Here is a 25,840-nt window from a genome sequence, read left to right as displayed (position 1 = left end):
CACGGGCTAGGCTGATATCTCAGGGGTTTTCTGGTCCTGTGGTGGATTCCATAATGAATGCTCTTAGACCCTCCACTCTGAAGGCTTACGGCAGACATTGGAGCCATTTCCGGGACTGGTGTGGGCGGTCTGGGATTCCCCCCCCCTGCGTTCTGGCCTCCCCGCTATCCTTCAATTCCTCTGGGATGGGTTTGACAAGGGCCTGGCGGTTTCCACGCTTCGCTCTCAGTGGGCCTCCATAAAATTCCTTTTGGGGGACTCTGATGGGCACTTGGATTGGGAGGTGTTGGTGGGGAAGTTGCTCAGGGGTTTTTCTTCTTCCCGTCCTTGTACTTATAAGGGGCTTCCTCCTTGGGATCTCCCTCTTGTCTTAAAGTTTCTTCAAGGGCCTCCCTTTGAGCCCATTTCCGAAATTGATATGAAACATCTGACGCTGAAGACTGCTTTTCTGATTGCCATAACTTCTGCCCGTAGGCTTGGGGAGATTGGGGCTCTGTTATGTCACCCCCCTTTCCTGAGGGTTCTGCCAGACTCGGTGGTGCTGAGGTGTGATCCGAAGTTTCTCCCTAAAGTTGTTTCTCGTTTTCACACCTCTCAGGATCTGGTTCTCCCTGCCTTTTTTCAAAATCCGCAAACGCCAGAGGAAGTGGCTTGGCATAGCATTGATGTGCGGCGGGCGGTGTGGAGTACTTGGCTAGAACTGCCCCTTTCCACCGCTCTGACAGTCTTCTGATTACTTTTGGCCCGGCTGGGGCTTGGCGTAAGGCATCTGTAGTGTCCATTAGCCGATGGATCCGTCTTGTGGTCTCCATGGCCTATGTGGCTTCGGGCCTGCCTGTGCCTGCGCACGTTCAGGGGCGGTCCACCAGAGGTTTGGCGGCGTCATGGGCCGATGCTAGGGGGGTTTCTCTACAGGAGATATGTAGAGCTGCCACTTGGGCTGATCAGAGCACCTTCATCAACCACTATAGGTTGAATGTCTCCCACTCGGGGGTTGGTTCCTTCGGGGTTGGAGTTTTGTCTGTGGGGATGTAAAATTGGAGTTATTAAGTGTTTCTGCACTGTTTTGACTCTGTGTCTCATTGGGACCTTTTTCCCCGTTTGTTGCTTTGGTATACCTCATGAGGTAAGTACTGGGACGAGGAAGAGTGGACGTGGAGGTAATGTTCTGATTACTTACCAGTAATCTTCATTACTCCTAGTCCTACTCTTCCTCGTCACAGTACTGACGACCCTCCCTGCGGGGAAGGTCCCATGCTACAGCTTGGTAATATGAAACTAAGTGACGTGGGCGTGGGGGAGGAGTTATAGAAATAAGAAGAAATAGAAGAAGGTCCTGTGTCGGAGGCGGGTGCCTCATGAGGTAAGTACTGTGACGAGAAAAGTAGGACTAGGAGTAATGAAGATTACCGGTAAGTAATCAGAACATTAACATACCCCTTTTGTGCAGCTGTTGATAAGGATCATGGAGTAATGACTGGACAAAACTGTTCATATACATAGCTCTCAACTCACACGCTTTTGGCGGGTGTCACCCGCCTTGTAAACAGCTGACTCACCCGCCAAGCCTCCTGCACGCCCATTCATTTCAATGGGCCTCTCACCCGCCAAAAATAAAATCGGGTGTTTCCACCCGCCTTTGTGACATAAATGGTTGAGAGCTATGCATATACATGAATTCGGCATATATGTAAATCACACAGCATCTGTCCATATTTATCTCCTTATAAATCAAAGCGAGGGAAAGCTGTTCCTTCTTTTATCTGGCTCCTGCTGGAACGCTTCCGAGCTACTGGGAATTTTGGCCTGTTTAGGAAGCAACTGAAAACCTGGCTATTATAATAAAACACTTAATTCTCGCTATGCAGTCGTAATCAGTGCCAAAAAGCAACTAGTGATCCATAAATGCTTTATTTTTTTAAAAAAATCCTAATTTACCATTCACTGTGTGTCTATACAAATTTGCAATTGTTAATTCCCACAGTTTTGATAACTCCTGCCCTCATCCTCCCTTCCCTTTCCCCCATTGATCACCACAATTCTCAAGCATGAAGAGTATTGCATACATACTGCCTTGCTCAGAGTTCCAGTGAATAATTCGAGGGGGTTACGACACAACCGTACACCTGCAACTGTTCCCCACTAATGGGCGGAGGACAAAAACTGCTACAAGCGACCTCCAAAATATCATAAGCGACTTTGGGGGCGAAGGGGAAAGAAGCCCAACGTGGCTCGATTTAGATAAGCGGCCCTGTCAACACACGTCATGGGGAGGAGGCGGGGCTCTGCTAGGGTCCCTTTCTCGAATAGGAAGTAGATGACCCTGGAATCCGTACAGGCACGGTCCGGGTCGGCGCCTACGCCGCTCGTGAACTGGAAAACCACAACTCAAGGCCAGGTGCGTCACTTTTGCCGTCATCGATGTGTATCCCAATGTTTATGTTGTGTGTGCGCCCGATTTCAGTGCAGCGCAAGTGGACGCTTAATATTAGTTGGTGGGGCGAATCACGTCTCTGACGTACTAATAATGTGCACTCTCGGATAAACAGATCCATCACTACAAGCCCCAGCATGCATTATTTTTTTTATGAAGACCCAGTGCCAAATTTTCGTGGCCTAGGTGGTGTCTACAATTTAAAGTGAAACTGAAACAATGTTCAGCCACGCCCCAGTGCATTTCGAGCAGATATATTTGATTTGCATTGAAGTTTAAACTACCCCTCTTCCCAAAGCTTCGAGTAGTAGCCATTATATGTGAACGTGGCTGTGTTCCTGGCTAGAGCGGACATTTCGGACCAAAAAATGGAAGGTCCATAGATTTCTATAGTTAGTTATCCCATCAAGTAATCCTTACTGTTGCAAAGAAACCTCCTATTTCATTTACACACTGCAATCTATTGTCTCACGTGGCAGCAAGTTTAACACAGCAGGCACAGTGGACGATTGTTATTACCGCTGACTCGGGGGTGCGAGTCTTTCATCTCTCTGTCTTTACTTGATCTCTATATGTCTACCTTTTGACTTTCTGTTTTGAAACTACCAAGATCGTTCCGTGCATTCAGACTTAAAACAAACATTGGCAAAGCCAATAGTTTGGCATTTGTTATAAGTGTGAATGGTTCAACATGACGGGGGTGCAAAATACCTCAACCGGGTAACCAGGTCTGTTGGAAATGTCACAAATTGTGGCAAATATACTTGTTAATCTATGGATTACTGGGTTCAAATGAGCACAAGCCAGGCAAGATTAAAATGACCCATCTCATGCATTTAATCATATAAGGAAAGGACAAACGCCCTAGCACGGTTTTAATGGCTGGCCTCATGCTAGGGTGTCTACTGCTTCTGACCTCGCCTGATGTTAACGTGGGCGATACTTACTTAACAACATTAAAACAGTTACAGTCGGGGCCTTTTTGAGGAATGTTGGGGCCGGGCCACAGACATTTTAGGGCCCCCATCGAACCAAAGAAATGCACCTGCCCAGATTCAGAATCTGTAGCCATACAATAAGCAAGGGTACTCCCTTAGGCATCTTGTCCTCTGCATCCTTATTGCAATCAGATTCTTAAACCAGTAACATTAAAAGGGGGTGACATTAGCAGTTCACGACCAGGATACTTGTGATCTAGCATAGGTTCAGGGCACCTTTTTAACAATGGCAGCCACAAGGATGGTATGCTGACATAGTATTAATGCCCGACACTGATAAATAGGTGTATGAAAAAGTAAAACATACCCCAGCATATAGACATAACTCAGATTAGTAGCCTCACAGAATATAAACGTGTTCAAGCATGGATGGATACAGGAGACGGATCACAAGCAACGAGAGGTACACATACCAGAGCACATAGATACCGGTTACAGATTAAATACTACCAGGAAGGGGCGCATATTGGGACTTGGACTGAGATTACAAGAGGACCATAGTTTTCAAGCGGTATTGCTGACAGTGTATATGGTCAATACTATAGCATGTGAAATTATGAGTGGGTTATTTGAAGAGTACTCTGAGAACTAAATCACTGTTAGGAGCTGACAATTTTGAAATATTTTGCGACTGGCAAATGGGACGGGTTGAGTTGCCTACGACCACACATTCTAATTAAGAGGTGAAGCTGGGATTTAAGCCCAGCGTGCACTTTCTTCACTTCACCAAACAGGTGTCCAGTACTTGCCATATAACAACGTAACAATATTTGTGACTTGTGGAACTTCATGAACTAAAATTAAATCCTGTTTTGTAGACCTGTCTTGGCAAGTACACAAATAACATAATAGCCCACTATTTAGAAAATACTTTATAGATGAATGTTTTGCTAAAGGTGAATTGTTTTAGCTTAATTTTCTCCACCGTCCAAAGGAATTATACAAGTACCAGAATACTAATTTGATGCAAGCCCAAACAAAAACTCATCTAGGTTTTTCTGTTGCAGTGTCATTTCCAACCTTTAAATACACCCCAAACACAGACTTGTGGATGATTCATGATGTGCAAAAGAATATTTGAAATGGCACAAAAAGCAAACTTATTTTTTTTGTTTTTATAAAAAAGCAGACCTGCTTGCCACACATCTGTGCTATTGGGACAGCTCTTTCATGTTTAGGACCCCTTCCACTCGAATGACCTATACAAAAGAAATGAGCAAGCAATGGCCTAAGCCATTTCACCCGAAAGCAAGATGGAAAACATTTGTCTAGAATGCAGCACAGTACTATACAGTGATATAAGATGATTTTACCAGGATCACTGTATTGTTTGGTGGTAAAGCCAGAGTATGAGCGTCAACACTTTGGTTCCACAGTCTTGAGTTTGGCGACCTAATCACCTCCCCCTTCTAACACATTATGCTCTACATTGTTGGCTGCTGCCCAATTTTGACTATTCTCTTTAGGAAGAACAAAGTTAGAGAAGTACACTATATTGATGCTATGCTCATTTTTATAGCTAGATCAAGTGCATTGTTTAGTAACACAAAATGGGGATTATGTTTGTCGTGCTGTATACAATTCACGTGTAAACGCCCATAATCGTTTTGTGCATGAATTTCACTGAATGCCATATTTCCATTCGTTTGTATAATAGAGAAAGTGCATAGATTGTAATGTATGATTTCACCTGCCGCATCCCCTCGGCCTTGCAAGTGAAACAGCGTTTACTGTGGCAAGACATTTTCATCCTAGCGTTCTGTGCTTTGCGTTTCTGTCGAATCCGCCTGCTTTTTACACCACCAAAAAGCAGGCAGATTCCATAGAAATTCATTGTAAATGCTGGCTGCCACGCGTAAATGGCAAACAACGTTTACAAATTTTGCACGCTGGCATGCAAAAGGAAGCGTGAAGGCGAGTAAGGCTCAGGTTTACAATCCCTTTTGCAATCCGGCGTGTAAATGATTTCCCTCCTGCGTAAATTATGGGGAACTCACGAATGAGAACATAGGGGTTACTATCCCGAATGTATATGTACATTCAAGTTTATCTACCTCAAAGATAGGAAAGGCAGAGTCAACCATGAATTGGGTACTAAGATCTGGCCTATGGACAAATTCTCTGTATCAAGGGCTTAACGCAATGCTATCTACTTTTACGTCCCGTCCCCTTTCCTCCATACTGCATTGGCGTCCCTTCCAAGGGACGGGAGACGGAACCTTTTTCACCAGAAAAAACCTTCTTCAACTTTAAATTTAGAGGCGCGCAGGGGTGCGGCCCTGGGAGCATGCGCTGCCCTGATTCCGCCCTCCGGCGCCACACCCAAGTCCCCTTTTGCACGTTGACGGGAACGGGCCGAATTCACCAGCGCTCCTGGGTTTGGCTTCGGCCATGTAATTCCACGCGCGGATACTTCTTCTGTCTTTTTAGGTACTCGGTCCTCAGGTGTCACGCTCCTCCCCGGCGCATGTCGACTTCCACAGGGTTCAGCAGATGTCCATCCTGCGACGGGCTCTTCCCAACTTCAGACCCCCACGCCCTCTGCCTTCGTTGCCATGGCCCAGCCACGGTGGCAAGCTTGTACTGCGTGCAACGCCCTGTCATCTAGTTCTCTGAAGAACAGGCTAGCCAGGTGGAGAGAGCTTTTCCATAGATCGCCTCCAGAGGACTTGAAGGACTTCGTCAAACATCGATCCAGGCCCAAGGTAAGGCCTTTGTTCTCCATCGCACCCCGCAAGGGAGACTCCTTCCCAAGAACTCGCCCGAACGGGAGGGACCGCCCAGGTTCTATTACCGGCACATGCGCCGAGGCCTCCACGGCTACGGGTCGAAGGGTTCTCGGATCCTCCCGGTGAGGGTGTTGAAGGACCGGAAGGTTCTTGTACCGGGTCTTCACCCGAGGGGCTAAGCCACGCCCTAATACCAGCAGTACGTCACAGGGGGCGCCTAAACGTGGCTCTACCAACCCCCGGGCAGAGGGCGTTTCCGCCTACCAGGCCTCGGCCTGAAGAGCAGGGCAGGTCTCATGATCCACACTCAAGAGTCCTGGAGGAGACTGGGCCCCGCGAGCCAAGCAACACGACGCAGGCACCTGGAGACCAGCTCGACAAGATGGCCGCTGTGCCAGACTTCACCTGTCTGACGCCGCACCAGGATCGGGAATTCGGCGAAGAACGCAGTCCGCTACTCCATCTATATCCCATACCACACCTCCAGCCTGTGAGGACAGGCTCTTTGAGAGGTTCCTGGGACTCAGGAAGTCCCCTCGGAAGGGGGTGATCCTCAGGGATGTCACCTCAGGCTCCTCTGCCGGCGCTTCCTGCCCCAGCGCAGCTTTTGCCACCTACTCTGGCCCCCCAACCGATTCCTCAGGCGGTTCCGTACCAGCCTCCGGCTCCGGTCCCAGTATCCCAGCCTTTTGGTCCCGCTACTCCTCCACTGGTGCAGGATCCTCCGGACCCTGAGGTGGACACGGACGAGGAAGAGGACCCCGACACTCCATCATCAGCCAAGGACTTCCATGAACGTCTTGCAGGGCTGGCTGAGTACCTGGGCCTTCCTCAACCCGAGGTCGAGCAACCAGCGGAGGGGGTCCTCGCAGAGGTCCTCACGCAACGCCCTCAGCTAAGTCGGGTATTCCACTGCAGACCAACGTAGTGGCCCTGGCCAAGAAGGGTTGGCTCAAGAGCCACTCTGTCCAGCCAGTCAACCGACGCCTGGACGCCAAGTACAGGGAGATGGAGGGGGATACACTCTTGCTATCAGCCCACCCTCAGCCACACTCCTCGGTGATCGCAGCGGCATCACTATACTCCAAGCCTCAGTCGTCCTCAGCCTCCTCCTCATTCGGTGCTGCTAGGCAAGAAGGAGAAGATCTTGGAGGCATACGGGAAGAAGCTGTATTCCAACGCGTCCTTGCATCTTCGTCAGGCCAATGCCGATGCCATGCTGGCGGCTGCTAACCAGAAGTTGTGGCGGGAAATTGCTGATTTCCTCCCAGAACTTCCTACGCAGAGCCAACGCAGAGCCAATCACGTTTCAAGGCGGCTGAGGCCAATTTGGTGATGTAGGACATCATGGAGTCCACCGTGGCCCACATTGACACCTCTGGCCGGGCCATCTGCATTGCCACGGACATGAGAAGAACAGCCTGGCTCTGTGCGACTAAATTCAGCCCAGACGTCCAGGAACGCATATTAGACCTGCCGTTCGAGGGGGTGTGGGGGGGCCTCTTCTACTCCACCACGGATGAGGACCTGGACAAGAAGAAAAACAGCTCACAAACGACTAAGTCTTTATCCATCTTGACAAAGACAATGCCCAAATCGTACAACCAGTCACAGTAGTGCTCCGACAAGGGGCGTACATACGAAGGGTTCCACGGCTTCCAAGAGCAGAGGTCCCGGCAGCCTGTTCGCTCGCCGACTCCACATCGGCGCAAGCAACAAAAAGGGGGGGTAAGGCTTTTTCCAGTCCCCCTCCTCTGCAACAGCCTCTGAGGGAAAGAAGGCATGACACGCCCCTCCGGGTCCACGTGTCTCCAGTGGGGGGCAGGCTTGCTCTCCATGCACGTTTCTGGCACCAGAATTTCGTGGACCCCTGGATCCTCTCCGTAATATCCACGGAGTACCGCCTTCCTATCCCAGCCTCTCCTCCCTCCTCCCCTTTGCTCCCCCAGGTTGGGACTGCAACTCTTCTGGCAGAGATCCGTTTGCTTGTAGAGAGCCAGGCCGTGGAGGAAGTGCCAACCTCCCAGCGAGGTTTGGGTTTTTTAACGTCCCGATATTGCCGATATTGCAGCCTCATCATTCCTTTCTTTCATTCAGGATCATGGGCTACCATTTCCAATACAAGGTGCTCCATTTCGGCCTCAACTCGGCCCCCAGGGTCTTTACCAGGCTGATGAACACAGTGGCGGCCCTCCTCAGGTCGCACGACGCCCACATTTACCGGTACCTGGATGAATGGCACGTCCCGGCTACATCTCTGGAAGCAGTGCACCTTACTTCCCACACTCTTATGAACACACTGCACGAGCTGGGTTTTTCACTCAACCCCAAGAAGTCGCAGCTGCAGCACACGCAGAGACTGACCTTTTTGAGCCTCATTTGGGACACGTCCACCGAGAACATTTTTTCCCTCGGAGGACAGGATAACGGCACTCAATAGAGCCACAGCGCACTTCCTCAGCAGAGAAGTAACCTCGGCCTGGTGGTACCAACACCTATTGGGTCTCATGGCAGCAGTCCTCTTGGCAGTCCCCCACACGTGACTCAGGATGAGGAGGATACAGCTGCACTTTGCAGCATCCTGGAACCAGGAACAGGGCCATCAGTCAGAGATGATCAGCGTTCCTCCGTCGCTTCACCCAGATCTCACATGGTGGTCCGGGGACTGCAACCTGAGGACGGGCAAGCCTTTCCGGAAACCTACTCCACAGGTCACAATTACCACAGACTCCTCTCTCGAGGGTTGGGGGACCACTCTGTAGGACCACTGCGTCCACAGCACCTGGACCCAGCAGGAGCAGAAGTACCACATCAATTGGCTGGAATTGAAGGCCATCTGGCTGGCGCTCAGGGCCTTCCTTCCGATCATCGAGGGCAAGGGCGTCCTCATTCAGACAGCCAACTTGACCAGCATGTTCTACGTCAACGAGCAGGGAGGTACCAGATTCACCCACTGCCCCCCACTGTGCAGGCTGGCTGTCAGCATGTGCGAATGGGCCCTGGAGAACAACATCTACCTCACGGCAGTCCACCTGCCGGGGGACTCAAACCTGGAGGCAGACAGGCTCAGCAGACTGGGAGCGGACAAATACGAATGGCAGTTGAACAACCTAGTGCTGCAGGAGATCTTTCACAAATGGGGTCACCCCCAGGTGGACCTCTTTGCCTCCCGGGGCAACAGGAAGTGCCAACCGTTCGCCTCCTGGCAGGGTCAGGGCCTGGGCTCCCTGGGCGATGCCTTTCAGATCAGCTGGGACGGGATGACAGCCTACGCCTTTCCACCCACTCCACTGATTCACAGGGTGATAATCAAGATGAAGGAGTCTCGCCTCCTCAGCATCATCCTAATAACTTGTCTAAACCAGCCCACTCCCAAGCCTTACTTTCCAGTACACCCTTACCCTGCATAAGCACAGCCACCACTTACTGTTCCAATCAGCCTTGGTGTTACATTGCCACCTACATAGCTACCCTCTCCATTGCTGCTAGCCTAGACAGCGTCTATTATGTATCTGTCTTCCATCTGTACTGTCCTGCTGAGGACTATCCTTAACCTAATCTGCACTCTGAATCCCACCATGACACCTACATCACCGATAGCAGCGACAACTCCCTAAACTGTGACCCCTCACAACAATCCGCCTAGCCAGTTCAATCTGGACACCAGACCGTGTAGCCTACATCAGAGAAACTTTAAACTCCGTGCCAGGCTCCCTAAAATATTTGAACCTACAGCCAAATGTTTATGCCATCTCAGAACAAGTACCACCAGAAACTTGGGCCGCACTCCAAAACCAAGAACTCCCGCCGCATAGATATGATATGGCATTTATAACGCACCTATACACAAGTGTTTCAAGGCGTGACGAGGCAAGGGAGGGAAACATAGGGCAAGGGAGGGAAACATAGGGAGGACGGACAACGATCCTTCTAGGCCAGGTGTCATTCAGATCGCGCAAATGCATGGGAAGGGGCAGGGACAGTGCAGTACATGAGAAGATAACAATACTAAATACGGCCAACAAGTTGCAATGGTAAGTGCAAACATCAGGTGTCAAGGGCTGGTAGGGGGACTGTAGGGATACAGAAACAGTCCCCTAGTGTGGGGGTTGCCAGGTGGGCAGTGCATGTGTGTGACGTTGGCGGGGGGGAGGACCAGGGCCTGAGATCAGAGGGCGTTCAGGTACCAGCCAGGAGGTCAGCAGAGGAGAGGGGGAGAAAAGGCAGAAGCAAAAAGAAAGGTTTTGAGGTGCTTCCGGAACCGGAGATGGTTCGCCTCTAGAGGCAGGGAGGCTATTCCAGAAGGAGGCCCCAGCCGTAGAAAGAGATCTACTACCAACTCGTTGCTTGGAGGAGCGACTGATCCTGAGGGAGTTGTAGGTGGATGAGCGGAGAGCTCGAGAAGGAAGATATTTAGGGAAAGAGAGTTGAAGGTATTGAGGCCCCAGGCCCCAGAAGGCCTTGTGGACGATGCAGAGGGTTTTGAACTTAATCCTCGCAGCCACTGGGAGCCAGTGCAAAGATGTCAGTCCTGGAGAGATACGATCCCTGGGCTAAGGCAAAGGACAAGTCTCGCAGTCCTGTTCTGGATAAGTTGTAGAGGGCGGAGAGTAGACGCAGGAAGATTTAGAAAGAGGCTGTTGCAATATTCCAGCCTAGAGAGTACCAGAGCTCTGGAGACAGTGAGCTTCTGGGGGAAGGAGAGGAAAGGGAGAATACCTCCGAGGAGGTGCAGTTGGTAGTGTGACTTCTTAGAGACGTCAGAGATGTGAGGAGAGAAGGAGAGTGTGGAGTCGAAGATCACCCCGAGATTTTTAGCCTCAAAGGTGGGAGCAGGAGGAGGGCCAAGAGAGGCCGGCCAGAGAGCTAAAGGGAAGGAGGGAGTGGGGGTGCCGAGGAGGAGAATCTCAGTCTTGCTGGCATTAAGGCAGAGGTCATTGGCGGCACACCACTCCTGGATAGCAGACAGGCAGTCAGAGATGAGGAATGGGGAGGAGGAGGCCGAGGGTAGCCTGAAAAGGAGCTTGGTGTCATCCGCATAGCACTGGAAGTTGGGGCAGAGAGGTGCGATGCGGTGGGCAAGGAGTGCCAGGTATTGGTTGAAAAGCCAGGGAGAGAGGTTAGACCCCTGGGGGACACCACAGGTAGAGTAGAAGACAGAGGAGAGGAAGGACCCAAGTGGGACCTGGGAGGGTCGGTCAGAGAGGAAAGAGGTCAGCCACACCAGAGCCTGACCAGAGATACCCAGGTTATCACGGAGATGGTTGAGCAAGATGGCATGGTTGACAGTATCAAAGGCAGAAGAGAGATCAAGCAGGATGAGGACGCAAGGGGTGTTAGAATCGAGGTTGGAGAGCAGGTCTTCACGGATGTTCAGGAGAGCAGTTTCCATGCTTCTGACAGCTCTAAGGCCAGACTGATGGTCATGAAGACAACCAACAGATTCAGTGTGGCGACTCAGCCGGGAGATGGCCAGTTTCTCCAGGAGCTTGCCCAAGAAGGGAGTGATAGAGATTGGGCGATAGTTAGCCGGGCATGTGGGGTCAGCAGAGGGTTTCTTAAGAAGGGGGTGTACAAGGGAGCGCTTCAGGGGGGGATGGGAAGACTCCAGTGGCAAAGGAGTGATTGCAGAAATCAGCCAGGGAGTCGATGTGGTCCTTGATAGTTTTGGAGGAACAGGGGTGAACCTGTTTCAACGAGACTTTCATAGATCGGACTTGTCTAGAAACTTCGTCTGCGGAGAAAAGGGGAAAGGAAGAGAAGGAGGGAGGAGGGGTGGCTGCAGAAGGGCCAGAGGAGGAGCAGGGAGTAGGAGGAGGGAGGGGATAGGAGGAGAGAGAGGACTGGATGTCCTGAGTTTTTGAGACGAAATGAGAGGCCAGTGCCGCACAGAGGGCCTGGGAAGGGACAGGAGAGGTAGAGACTGTGGCAGGATGGGCCAGTTCCTTGCATAGCCACTAAGAACACATCTTTGATTAATAGTCGGCCCACTCAGGACATTAACACCCCTCTCAAGTACCCTCATAACATCCAGGTTCCACCTACCGAAACTATTAAGACTAGCATTAGAGGTGCCTTAATAAACGCCCGTTCCATGGTAGCCCATGCCACTGAAATAGCTGACCTACTTCAGTTAGAAAAAATGGACTTCTTCGCCATCACTGAATCCTGGCTTCACTCAGCAGCAGGTCCGGCGATCATGCTAGCGATTCCCGAGGACTACACACTCCTTAGAATAGATCGAACCAAATCCCGAGGTGGAGGCCTCGCCTAAACCAGCCTAGCTTTGAGACTCGTCTCACCACACAATTTCGATTCCTGCGAATCCCTCACAGCCAAGCTACCCATTACTGAAACCTAAACCCTGACTATCCACCTTGTATACAGACCTCCTGGCCCCTTAGGATCTTTCGAAGAAGATTTAACCACTATCCCATCGGACAACCTCAAAAACTCTTCACAATGCCTTCTCCTTGGTGATCTTAACCTAGGGTTTAACTACCCTCTAGACCCCAATTCCATGCAAATCAACGACTCCCTTACTGAACTCGGGTTCACCCAAAAAGTAACTCCTCCAGCTCACATTAAAGGAAGGACTCTCGATTGGATAGCAGAGTACAACTGTCAGACATCCATAACGCCCCAACTCTGGTCTGATCACCACCTGATAACCTTCACCCTAGAGACTACACCTCCCCTACTTTCTGACAACAGTATAGCTCCTGTCATCCCCACCAGAAATAAGAAATATTACAGCTGATAAACCCACCCTCCTTATGCTCCCCACTCTGAACTCGCTTCCTGACCATACTGATCCTTTCACGATGGTAGACGAGTACAATAAAATAATGATCTCTTCTTTAGACATCATAGCACCGCTAAAACTTAGAAAAAGCAAACCTAAAAAGCATGTTAATACCTGGTTCTCCCCCCACCTGAAATCACTCGGACTAGAAAAACGCAAAAGTGAACAAATATGGAGACAAGATCCATCCACCGCGAACAAAAATAACCTCAGTAAACTAGCCACGCTTTATAAAAAATAAATTGTCCTTGCCTAACAATCCTCCTTCAACTCGCGTATTACACAAGCCAACTCAATCACAAAAGAATTATTCACAATCCTTAAAGAGATGGAAACGCCTATCCAGGCCCCTGACACCTGTCTAAAGGACAACATATGGTGCACTAGCATCCAGAATGCCCTATCTAATAAGGTAGAAACCCTCCAAGCTAAGATTGCCAATAAAAAAGAATCTCTCCTCTTTACCACCAAGCCCAGCAAACCGCCTCTGCCACCGCCCCCCGCAGCCACCGCCCCCCGCACTTAGTTACCCCCCCCAACAACCTCTTCCCTGCTTTAACGTCACAAGTATCCATCTTCAAGGTTGAAAAAGTTATTCTCACCCTCTAACTGCCAAGACGACCCCTGTCCAGCCCAAATCATAAAGGACGCTGCGCATGCTCTCCACATTTATCTCCAAACGTATCAACGCCTCCTTCTCCTCCGGCATCATACCTAATAATTTCAAACAATCTTTGGGTCCTCCCTCTACTTAAAAAACAAACACTTGACCCTTCCATACCCACCAATCACCACAGTCCCCTTCCTTCTTAAAATTCTAGACAAGGTAGCCTACCTTCAAATCCAACAATACTTAGAACATAACCATCTTTTAGGAGTACGACAGTCAGGCTTCAGACCCCAACATGGGACTGAAACTGCACTGATTGACTTAAAGGCACAAATTGACGTGCTGAGAGACAGCGGAAAGGCAGCACTATTGCTTCTACTTGACCTCTCAGCGGCGTTCGACCTAGTAGACCACAAAATCCTATGTAACCACCTGGATTCCGCCGCCCACTTCTCACAAGAAGCTATAGGCTGTATCAAATCCTTCCTTGACAGCAGGACAATGCGCGTCTTCTCACCTACAGCGGCCGCTGACCCCATACCCATCACCTGCGGAGTGCCACAGGGCTCTTGTGTGTCCCCTAACCTGTACAACATAGTCACAAAGCCCCTTTTTGACGATCTAGACAGTCTGGGTATAACCTACACAAACTATGCCGATGATGCCCAGATCCTCATCCCGTTGACGGGAGACTATAACAAGGATTTGGCCTTTGTGAATAGAGTGTACCTCATCCAGGCATGGATGGCCTCTCATGGTCTATTCCTGAATGATTACAAAACGGAACTCCTTATCATCGTACCCCCGCCAACTTCAACAAACTTGGCCACAACTACTCCAACTTCAGAATAGATGATAACATGACAGTAGCCAAGGAAGTCAAAACCCTTGGCTTCTACCTAGACTCCACCCTAACCTTTAAAAAACAAGTCAACTCCATGGCCTCATCCACCGCTTATACCTGCAAGGTAATCGGAGCAGCCATGCCCTTCCTCTCTTCCAACAGCTGCATCACCCTAGCCAAAGCCCTTATTTTGTCTAAACTGGACTATTGTAACGCCCTATATTTAGGGAGTAACAAATATATTACTAACAAAATCCAGATTCTACAAAATAATGCTCTGAGAGCAGCCCTAGGTATTCCCAAGAAAGCTCACATTTCCGACATCAGAAGAAATAACAACTGTCTCACCACGAAAGACAATATCTTTCTAAAAACAGCCTCTCTGACCCACAAATGTCTCCACGATGCTTCCCCACAATACCTCAAAGCTAGATTCACGAGGCAGTCGACCAACCGCCCTACAAGAACTGTCAATGCGAATCTCCTAACTGTGCCTAGATTTAAACTAAGTCTGGTGGAAGTAGCTTCCCGGTTAAAGCCGCCCAATATTGAAACTCCCTCCCACCGCCCTTGAGGGAAGATCTACCCTATCTCCGCTTTAGGCCCAACCTCATCAACTGGATCAAGGTAAACGACCTCCTACCTCCCCATTCTGTATTTACCTTATATACTATGCATATTATGTATATTGTGTAAATTGCTTGCCCTGTGACTCTTCTTGTATAACCTGCCTTCACCTTCAACCTACTGCATAAACTGTCATACCTGCACAGCAATGTAACCAAAGCTGAACAACCTTCTTGATGCTTATTGCGCTGTGATACCCTTGGGTCTGGCGCGCATTACAAATATTCAAACAAACAAACAAATAGCTCCATGGTGGCTGGCCATGCCACGGTTTCCGGAGCTGCTCAGCCTCTCGGAGAGGCCTCCCATTCGCCTGCCAACAGGCACAGCACATCATCTGGCGCAGCAGGTGGGCAAGGTCATCCACCCCGCACCAGAGAAATTAGCCTTCACAGCGTGGTTCCTGAACAGGTCACCCTAGGTCATCTCAGCCTCTCTCAAGCTAATCTGGAGATCATACAGGGCGCCATGTTCCCTGGATGACATGCTCTCTTTTCCGGCGCATCTCGCCCATTCAGGAGTGCAGGTGGATACCTTTCGCACCTACCTGGCAGCCACTGGAGCCTAAAGAAACTCGGAGGAGGAGAGCTTTTCCTCCTCCAACCCAGTTGTCAAGAAATATTTGACGGGTCTCGCCAGGCTCTACCCACCCATCAAGAAACCACACCCCATGTGGGACCTCAACATAGTCTTGGGCGCCCTGGCACACAAGCCGTTCGAACCAATGGCGTCCGCGGACATCAGGCTGGTCACCATTAAGACGGCCTTGTTAGTTGGCCTCACCTCGGCTCGCAGAATCAGCGAAATTCAGGCGCTGCTTCGGAGCCTTACACTACGTTTCAGAAGGACAATGTAGTCATGCGAACGCACCCAATGTTCCTTCCTAAGGTGCCTTCCACATTTCATCTGAACGAGGAAATTGTGCTGCCCACGTTTTTTGCAGAACTCAAAGACGAGCCACAGAGTTCTGCACTGCCTTGATGTCAGGCGGGCGCTGAAATTCTACTTGGACAGGACAAAGAGCTTCCGCAAGTCGGACACTCTATTCATTACCTTTGGAGGTTCAAGACTGGGATGTTCAAGACTGGGGTATCAGGCATCCAAGGCCTCCATAGCCCGGTGGATGGTCTCGGCCTTCAAAGAAGCCTACGAGGGACAGCATAAGCCACCTCCGGCCAACATACATAACCACGCGGTCAAGGCCAAGGCAACTGCCATTGCCTTCCAGCGGCATGTCCCCTGGCAGGTCATAAGCAGGGCGGCCATGTGGGCCTCCCCTTTGGCTTTTTGCAAGCACTACTGTTTGGACGCCAGCTTTGGATCAGATGCAGCCTTCAGACAGGCGGTTCTTAGGAACCTGTGTGCTTGAGGAGGGTCTCCTGTCCACCCTGGGGCTACATTCAGTTGTAGTCGCCCGTGCAGTATGGAGGAAAGAGGACGGGACGTAAGAGTAATTAGAAGTTACTCACCATAGTGACTAACGTCGTTAGTCCCCTTTGCCCCATACGTCCCACCATCCGCCCCCTTAATAAAACTGGTGTCATTAGGCAATGTCAATCTATTGTCGACGCGTCTTTGGAGACTGAGGTGTGGCACCGGAGGGCGGAGTCAGGACAGCGCATGCTCCCAAGACCGCACCCCAGCGCGCCTCTAAATTTAAAGGGGAAGAAGGTTTCTTCTGGTGAAAAAGGTTCCGTGTCCCGTCCCTTGGAAGGGACGCTCATGCAGTATGCAGGAAAGGGGACTAAGGGTACGTTAGTCACTACGGTGAGTAACTTATCATTTCTGAACAACAGCAACACTCTAATGTATCAATATTCATTTCAACTTTGGTTTTGCAAGTGATCAATATGTTGTCCACAAAAACGTGAGAACACTACAGGAGTTTCACTATAGTAAATGCACAAACTGCATGGACTACAGTGAACACAGAAAGCATTAATTGATCTGAATGGAATGTACTGGTCAACCACTGCTAGAGAGCAGGTTTATAACCTCACCAGCACATTATAAAATATCCTGTCATGTATTTATGATTTTTTTTAAATGGGCAAAGACTTTTTTTTGTCAGGCAGCCATGTGGGTCCTGCCCCATGGTGGGGGCTGTTGTCCCTTTTGCCCTCCCATAAAGACGTCTCTGCTGCTCATTACTGTGCACTGAAGATAGTTTTGTCGGATGAAAAGTAAATAACTTGTTAGACAAGAGGATTGAAACGCAAGGTAATAACCTTATATCAAAACTTCAAACAGGCTTCAGGAAGGTGTAGAGTACTCTGACAAACAGTTTTATTGTAAACCTGTTAAAATCGTGGGTTCACAGCAACTATCAGAGTATGAGCTAAGTAACTTTCATTTAGTACTTGAGTACTTTCGATATTATTGATAGAAATCTATTGTAGCAAAAATCGAAAGCTTGTGGTGGTCCATTATTTTTATAAAATGTGTTTTCATATAAACACCAGTGTACAGTTAGATTAAAAAGTAGTGGGAATCTCACACCAGCCATCCTAGCTAACAAACGTGTCAAACAAGGGTGTATTATTGCTCACCTTTTAAAAATGTTACACGTCTTTCTTGTGAGTTGACCTTGGACTCAGTCATACATTTTCCAGTTAAATTTAGGGAATTACTTCCTTTCCTCAGGGTAGAAAGGCACGACCGCTGAGGAGAACTGAGGGGTCTATCAGGCCATGGAAGAATGGGCACTGGTTGCGGAAGGTGTAGTAATATGAGTAAGTGAGGAGAAATGGTGTTGCAATGTTTATGGTTTGGGGAAGTCGAGGGGGGTGGATCCTATATCAGCGTATGTTGGGGTAGTAGTGTTGCGACACAGTTATGACGGAGAGGGAGACCTCCTGAGAGTTCTCAATGTCAGGCAGGGGGAGTGGGAAACACTTCCAGGCCAAGGGATTAGACCGGGCAGAAGACACAACTGGGGAAACATGGGACTCACCGGACATTGGGCAGCACACGCTGGGAAGGCATCATGAAGCAAGACACAGACAACAGATTGAAGGTTCAAACCAAATATCCTTATTTACTTAAATGTCAAGATGCTGTAAGGCCTAACTTGCCCCATGCTATGGTGGGATTTCTCTACGTAAAGAAACTTAAGGATAGTCTGAGTGAGTAAGTTCAACTTAAGTCTGTCTGTGTCCAACACCTATACTTGACCTCACAACTAAAGCTAAACAACTAAAGCTAAACAATGTGTAGGGATGTCGGCAACAAAAGAAATGGTGTTGCAAATAAAGTTCTGAGCTTCTTCCAGCTCTTGGCTTACTTTCCAGCTCCCCTTCCCCAAGTTCAAAGCAGTTCCAAAAAGCCTTGGGGGTTCCCTTCCCCAAAAAGACAACACAAATGTCTCGGGTTTCCCTTCACCAAGACGTCGGCTCTTCCAGCTTGCCAACTCAAAATCAGTTCAAGTCTCTTAATCTTCAAAACCAGTTCCAGGTTGATTTTTACAATTTTTCAGGTTCAGCTTGTACAGATTGCTATCTTCCACATTCAATTCAGCAATCTCATTTGCAAGTGGAGATTCTTTAAGTTTACTTTCCTTGGCTTTTACAGACAGGGTATCCTCGGTCTAGGCACAGATGTCAGACCACACGGTCTACCCATTATAGTTCACGCAACTGATCACCCTAGGCTTTCTTGCCCACAGTGGATTCTCTCACTGCACGTGTGCATTGCTTTGCATTCACTTTGACTTCTCCTTGACAGTCTTTTGGCTTTGCCACATTGTGTTCTTCCACACAAATCACTCTCTGGTGCTCACTCTCTTCCACCACCTTGCTCTCACATACGTCTTTGCTTTTCACTTTATCAAAGCTTTCCTTTAGTTTGATATTCAATAATGCTCTTTAAATTCAGGTTCCTTTATAGTTCAGCGTTTGCTCATGGTGTTAAAAAAACCTCACTTTGGGTTCACCGTTAATTGATACCATATTTCAGTTCATCGGGCATTACCATACGCCCGGTGTAGCCCCAGGACCGCCCCGGTGTGAGTGTTTCATTCAATGCACTCACCGGTCCTCGGCGACTCCTACGGGCGTCCTCCCTCTTCTTTCTCCTGACGTTTTACGGCTCCGTGCATACTTCGCTGGGGAGCTACAAGCAAAGCTCACCTTCTTCAAATCTCGCTGTGGGTTGTCGGTAGCTCCGCTCTTCACTCATGGACGCTACTGGTGGCCTGCAGCACTCTGTGTTCTTCAATGCCCCACAGCTCCGGCTATGGGAACCAGGCAGAGGAGACTCTGGCAGCTTCGACCCTCTTAGGGCCCGCTCGGGCCCCAGCGTCACTGTCTCTCCGCTGCAATAACCAGCATCCTGGCCTTCAGGCAGGACTCTCCTCTGCAACCCTTTTCTGGGCAGGAATTCTCCCCTCTTGGGCTTTTCGCTTCCAGCCCAGCTTCTCTCCTGCTGGTTTTCCCTTCCTTGCTGGCGGCTCCACCTTTTTATGCAGCTGTGATCTGTGAACAGGTTGCAGGTGCGAACCCTTCAGGTCAATTGCCTGACCACAATTTCTTAGATTCTCTAGACATGCGTGACTCTTGCAATATATTCCAGGCCTCTTCCTTGTCACAGTACCAGAGTGGTGTAACTGAATGTTAGTGTGTACAACTCCTGGTTGCCTCTTCCTCGTCCCAGTACTAGAGTGGTATGACTGAGGGGAAATGAGAGTGGATGCTTGGCAACAACGTAGGACGGTAGGGGGAGGGTAGGGTTTATTATTACAAGGGAAGGATTGATGCCATGCCTCGCCCAAAGACATCCTCTCCCCAAGGACCCTCCACCCAGGTGATCCTCCCTCGCATCTCCACCCCCAGGGTCAGGATCCAAAAGCGTTGGCCTTTCCCTGGCCACATTTGAAGAGGATCCAAGGGGAGTAGGTGTGAAGATGCCCTCAGGTTTTTCACAGCACACAGGGCAAACGCCAAAGGGGCACAGGGCAGTACATCTGAAACACTTCAGCAATCGCCTTATTAGACTGGCGGCTCTATCTGCGGGGACCGGAAGAGGGTGTGCAGAGATGGAGTCAGCGAATAGCCATAGACTAGGGTTAAAATGACATTGACATTAGGGTCTTTAAATATCAGGGGCATGAATTTCCTAAACGAGCAATGCCAGCTGTTAGAGAACTCGCATGACTGAATATACACAATTTAGCCTTGCAAGAGACACACTTATTGACCAAAGACCAAGGCCGGCTATGCACTAAAGGGTTCCCTGTGCAATTTTTCTCCTCAGCCGCCACCAAAAGGGCAGGGCTAGCACTCTTAATCAGGAAGGATGCGCAACTGAACAAAGCCATTAGTAATAGTGACCCGGAAGGGAGATATATAATGCTGAAAGGGGAGATACAGGGTACGAATGAAACAATAGTTTCCTTCTATACCCTCAACACTCCTCAGGACATATTTATGTTAATTCTACTCTGGCTATTGGGAACATTTGCAGAAGGGGATCTGATAGTGCTGGGGGACATGAACTTAGTTACGGCCAGTGCAAAAGACAGGACGGTGAGGAGCACTTATTCTGGGGTGGGGGCAGCTTCACGTAAACCTAAGGTGGGCTTGGCCGACCTCAATCTAGTGAACACGTGGCACACCCTGCATCCATCAGACCTAGGCTTCACACACACTTCCCATGTCCATAACTCAGCTTTACAAATCTACTATATTTTCGCCTTCTCCACCTTCATGAAACAGGTCGGTAGAGATCAAACCAATCACACTCTTTAACCACACTATGGTGACAGTGTCACTCACTGGCAGGGGGAAGTGAGGAAGTCCAGGACTCCGGCGCATACCTCTGGAGGCCCTTAAGGATACGGCCACTCTGAAGAACCTCAAGAAGACTATCAGCGATAATTGTGAGATCAACTCCATGGGCGACACATCTCTGGGTACCCATTGGAACGAACTGAAGGCAGTAGCCAGGGGGAGTCTTATAACAAGGGCAGCAGCACTTAAACGGGCTAGAGGGCTAGCAGAAGCCCAACTATTGGAGGAGGTGAAAGACGAAGAGAAATGATACTCGTGGGGCAAAGGGGGGTGGTGGGCGTCGGGTAGGGGCGACACCTTCACTATGCACAGTACGTCAACGGACCATGGCCCAAAGCCATTTGAGAATACTTTGAAACCAGGCCACTGAGCACACGCTGCTATGGCTGAAAGAAACTATTATCAGCACGGGAATGCCACGGGGGTGATGCTGGCCAGAATGCTGCAGGAGTAAGAAAATAAAACCTTTATCCACACTAAACTAGACGACCAAGGTAGGGAATGTGGGGATGACGGGAGGAAGAGGGAGCTGTTTAGAGACTTCTACTCCACGCTGCACGCGGCCGAAGACCCCCATCCAGGCAACCTAAAGATATATTAAGAGTCCATGCACTTGCCCAGTCTCTTCACAGTAAACGGAGAATACGTGGAGGCGGAAATCGAGCCGCAAGAAGTTCTTATGGCCATTAGGTCACTCAAAGTGAACAAGGCGCCCAGGCGGCCTCAGATTTCATAAGGCGCTGTACCAACTGTTGGCGAGACCGCTTGCTGGGGTCTTCAATGGTATCTGGGGTTGGGTTGGGGGGACACTTCCAGCCTCTGTGTGGGGCACGAGTGATCCTCCTTTTCAAACTGGGGAAGGATCCCCGGCTATGAAGGTCCTACAGGCCCATTGCACTTCTGAATCGGGATGCTAAGATCTTTACAAAGATCTTGACACAGAGATTGGAGAAACGTATGCCCATGCTGGTCGACCCAGACCAGTCGAGATTTATTTGCGGGCGAGGCGCGATTGATAAAACACAGCGAGTCCTGCATCTCGTAGATAAATCGGGCAGGAAACATTGCAGTCCCTGTTATTGGACTTGGACGCAAAAAAAGCCTTTGACAGGGTTAGCTGGACTTTTCTAAAAGCCGTCCTAGGTAAGTTCCACTTCGGGCCCAAAATGCAACAGATGATTTTGGTAAACTACGGGGCACCATCAGCACGTATAATGGTGAATGGGATCCTTACAGGCCCGGTTTAGCTGAGGAGGGGCACGAGGCAAGGCTGCCCTCTGTCCCCGCTCCTTTTTGCCTTGACCATGGAGCTGCTCGCATCCTTAATAATATGGATATCTCGGCATTAGATTTGGGGGCTCGCAACACAAAATAAACCCTTTTGCATAATGTTGTCAGTATCTGATCCCCAGGAATCCTTACCCACCATACAGAAGGAGCTAGAGTCCTTTGGGCGACTATCTGGATTAAAGAGAGTAAATCTGAGATTCTTGGCCTTAAAAGTCTCTCCTGGGCTTTGAGAGGAGCTGGAGCATAAGCACGCATATAGCTGGGCCACCAAAACCATAAAATATCTGGGAGTAAACATCACACCCAAAATAGCCGATCTGTTTGGTGCCAATTATCCTCCCCTATTCTGGGAAATTAAGAAAGATCTACATTAATGTAACTAGTTTGTATTTGTATATTATTTAGCGCCTTAAGCCAAAGCGCTTCACATAGGATACAAACGGTTACATAAAATTCAGAGAATAATCACTCAAATATTTTGAAGTAGATGGGATTACAGAGAACTGCGAAGAGAAAGCGGGAGAATGTTCCAATGGAGAGGAGCAAGAAGCTCAAAGGAAGGAAAGCGGGACTGTTCACACTCGGGAGGTGTAGAAAACGAAGAGCGCATACAGGGACATAGAAAGATACTAGTTCAGCAAGATAGCCGGGAGCAAGACCATGAAGAGATTTAAGTACAAGACAAAGTTACATTTTATTTGAGAGTGAAAAGATAACCAACCATGTGTTTTAAGAGATGCAGTAAGAGTCCCGCAGTGAGAGAAGACACAAAAGACGAATAGAAGAGTTGAACACTGATTTGAGTGGGGCAAGATGAGAGTTAGGGAGGCCAAATAGGACAGACGAGCAATATAATAGTCGGGAAAATGTCTGTAATGAAAATGAATATATTGCCTCGGTTTCTTTATCTCTTACAGACAATATATATCCGCCATCCCAAACTGGGCATAGAAGAATGTCAGCTAATGCTCACAAATTTCTTGTGGGCAGGTGGGACACCCAGGGTAAATGACGCACACTGTATGCCTCAAGAGAACGGGGGTGGGTGGGGCTGGCTTTTCCCAAGCTTTGGAACTATTGTATGGACACCCAGATACGACCGCTTATTGATTGGGTCCAGGAAGACTCTAATAAGAAATGGGTGAAATTGGAGCAAGCGGTGGAAAGGCATCCCTTATGGGAGCAGCTGTGAATACCTCAATAGGCAATAGCCCCCAAGCCTTTATATCAACCCCCAAACTCAAGTCGCTCTAGAACTTTGAGATGGACTAATGACAGTACACACCTTTTACCTTTACAGAGTTCCTCGCCCCCTTCACACCATTCGTACACAGCGTAGATTTCTCGCCGGGGAAGGAGGAGAAGGGATTCCTAGGATGGATAGCCATGGGGGTACGTAGGATGGGCAATCTATTTTCTAGTGGCAAGATCCACTCTTTTGAAGAGTGTAAACAGGCCCTGGAGCTAGAGGAAGGGGACCGGTTTCACTATTTTGAAGCTAGGCAATGCATCCTGTACCCGTCGAACTCAGCGGCAGCAACCAGACAGCAAACCGCTCTGGAAAAGATCTTTCAGCTAAAGGTGTACTCCAATGGGCTTATCTGTAAGCTGTATAAATCAATTAACGACCTTATCACACCCCAGCGCAGATCTTAATGTGACGGCAGGACAGAGAGCTAGGGGAACACATACCCTCAGAAACATGGGAAGAGATATATAAGATAACGACTTCTCTTAGCGCACATGTAGCAGACACCTAGGCCAAGATTTTGATGCGATGGTATGAAACGCCAGACAGACTGCATGCTAGTAACCCTAGGGTGTCAAAGAACTGCTGGAGGGGATGCGGGAAGAGCGTACTCTATTACACATTCTATGGGGATGCCCCAAGATGCAGCGTGTTCTGGCTAGAGGTCCGATCCAGGCAGAAGGCCATACTGGGGGTTGATGTGCCAGATGATGCTAAAGTATCTATACCTGGACTGCAAAGCCAGTTTTAGATGGGGATGTTCAGGCAGAGGCTACAAACTATTGTCGTTACTGCTGATAGCAGCCACATTATGTATTTTGAGGATGTGGAAATGCTCGGATGCCCCAACGCGGTAACAATGGCTGTACAATTCTGGCAATGGAAAAGTTTGCGTCCGACTTAAATCATACCACACTTGCCTGTCTAGCATTCTGGTCCCCCTTTCTGTACTATATGAGAAAAGACCTGCATGCGCTGACCTGCCCAGTCAGACTCTGAGCGCTGAACCTTATAGATATGCCCTGAACTGTATTTATGCCCTGTGAGTTGTTGTTTAATTTTGAATGCGAGTGGTGAATTAGGAAATTGTAACCTTGTTGATCCTGTGAGATGGTGGGGTGGAGGGTGAAAGGGGGTGGCTGAACGGGTCAACCGAGTTTAAGTCTGTATTTGGTGCACGCTTATATAGAATGGAAATCAGAGAGTCATACATTTCTCTGGTTGACCTATGCAGATATTTTTGATCAAGTGCCCATTGGACTTCAAGGGTGCATAAGGGGCATGGAGATGCATGTGCAGGCCAACTACCTAATTATAAATGAGTTGAATTGGGTACCTTGGTAGTGACGCTGTTCCTTCACAGTCAATATATGGCACCTTTCCAATTATTTTAGCAAGGAAAACCTCGGACTGTATGTTAGGCAGAAACCTGTGCAGTTCCCTTAGGGACCACTGCAAAAGGCTTAGGACTACAGGTGGTTGGCATAAACCCAATTGGTAGCAGTCTGTACCACCCAGATTTACCTTGTAGCTGTGGCTGAGCAGTCAGACCTCTCTCAAGAAGAGTTAGGCAGTATACAGAGCATACACAATAGGTACAGAGATACAGTAGTGCAAACAAACACTGACCAGAGCTTTGGTATAAAAGTATATAATGATTTATTTAAAGACACACTTGTAAAATACTCTAGCACTAATATGGCAAGCAAGTTCAAAACACAGTCACTATTAATATATATACATCCCTGATTACTTATTGAACAAGTCTTAGTTAAAACACCACTTATTTGCAGACAGAGGTGAGCGCTTAACCTAAGATGGCACTCCAATAAGTTATTTAAAAAGGGAGGGAAAAGGCAGAATTAAGAAAGCACACAAGATCAACACTTTTAAAAGAACCACAGTAAGTCAGGAAGGCAGAGTCTACTGAAGAGCAAGAAAGTTCATATGCCAGGCCCACTCTTAGAGAGAGCAAGGCGAAATGTGCTCAAGATCATACAGCGGAGCTATGCTTAAAAAGTCTTTGTAGATAGTTGAAAAAGAGTTGGATCAGTTCATATAAAGTTAGTTATCAGGCCCCAGGCCAATCCAGGTTAGAGAGTCAAGGATTTACCGGTCACCTTGATCAGTCTGTTGCAAGGGAGGCCAGGCGGGACACAGTACCTGAAATGGCGAGAAAGCTCCAGCGGGGGCAGTTGTTCCTGGCAGCAAGTCGGTTTTTCGTCCAGAGGAAGAGGGTGTCTCGACGTGGAGGAAAGCTGGAGGTCGTTGCACTGCCAGGGAAGAAACCAGCCGCAGAGTTTCCCGGTTAAAAGGTACTACCCTTTTGTTTGCGGTAGTGGTGAAGCGTGGCTATCCGGTTGCCGGGGTGCTTGGCACGGGCAATTCGACCACGAGACGGTCCAGGAAGGCGAAAAGAGGGCGAACTGGTTATCCCCACCAGCTCAAAGGAAGAAGACTCTCCTGGA

General features: G+C 49.0%; 1 protein-coding gene across 2 annotated transcripts in view; it reads left to right on the top strand.

Annotated features, from left to right (window-relative positions):
- The first annotated feature begins 2,297 nt into the window (after nt 1-2,297).
- LOC138497986 (ubiquitin carboxyl-terminal hydrolase CYLD-like) overlaps nt 2,298-25,840 on the top strand; it is a 1,189,455-nt gene continuing 1,165,912 nt past the window's right edge. For both annotated transcript variants that reach the window (XM_069621757.1, XM_069621759.1), the window contains exon 1: nt 2,298-2,398. The gene's annotated coding sequence lies outside the window, so the exon portion shown is untranslated. The remainder of the gene's footprint in view (nt 2,399-25,840) is intronic.

The sequence above is a fragment of the Ambystoma mexicanum genome, chromosome 5q (assembly GCF_040938575.1).
Source record: "Ambystoma mexicanum isolate Mex_15411 chromosome 5q, UKY_AmexF1_1, whole genome shotgun sequence".
NCBI lineage: Eukaryota > Metazoa > Chordata > Amphibia > Caudata > Ambystomatidae > Ambystoma > Ambystoma mexicanum.
Note: the sequence above shows the minus strand (reverse complement) of the source record. Positions and strands in the feature narration are given on the sequence as shown.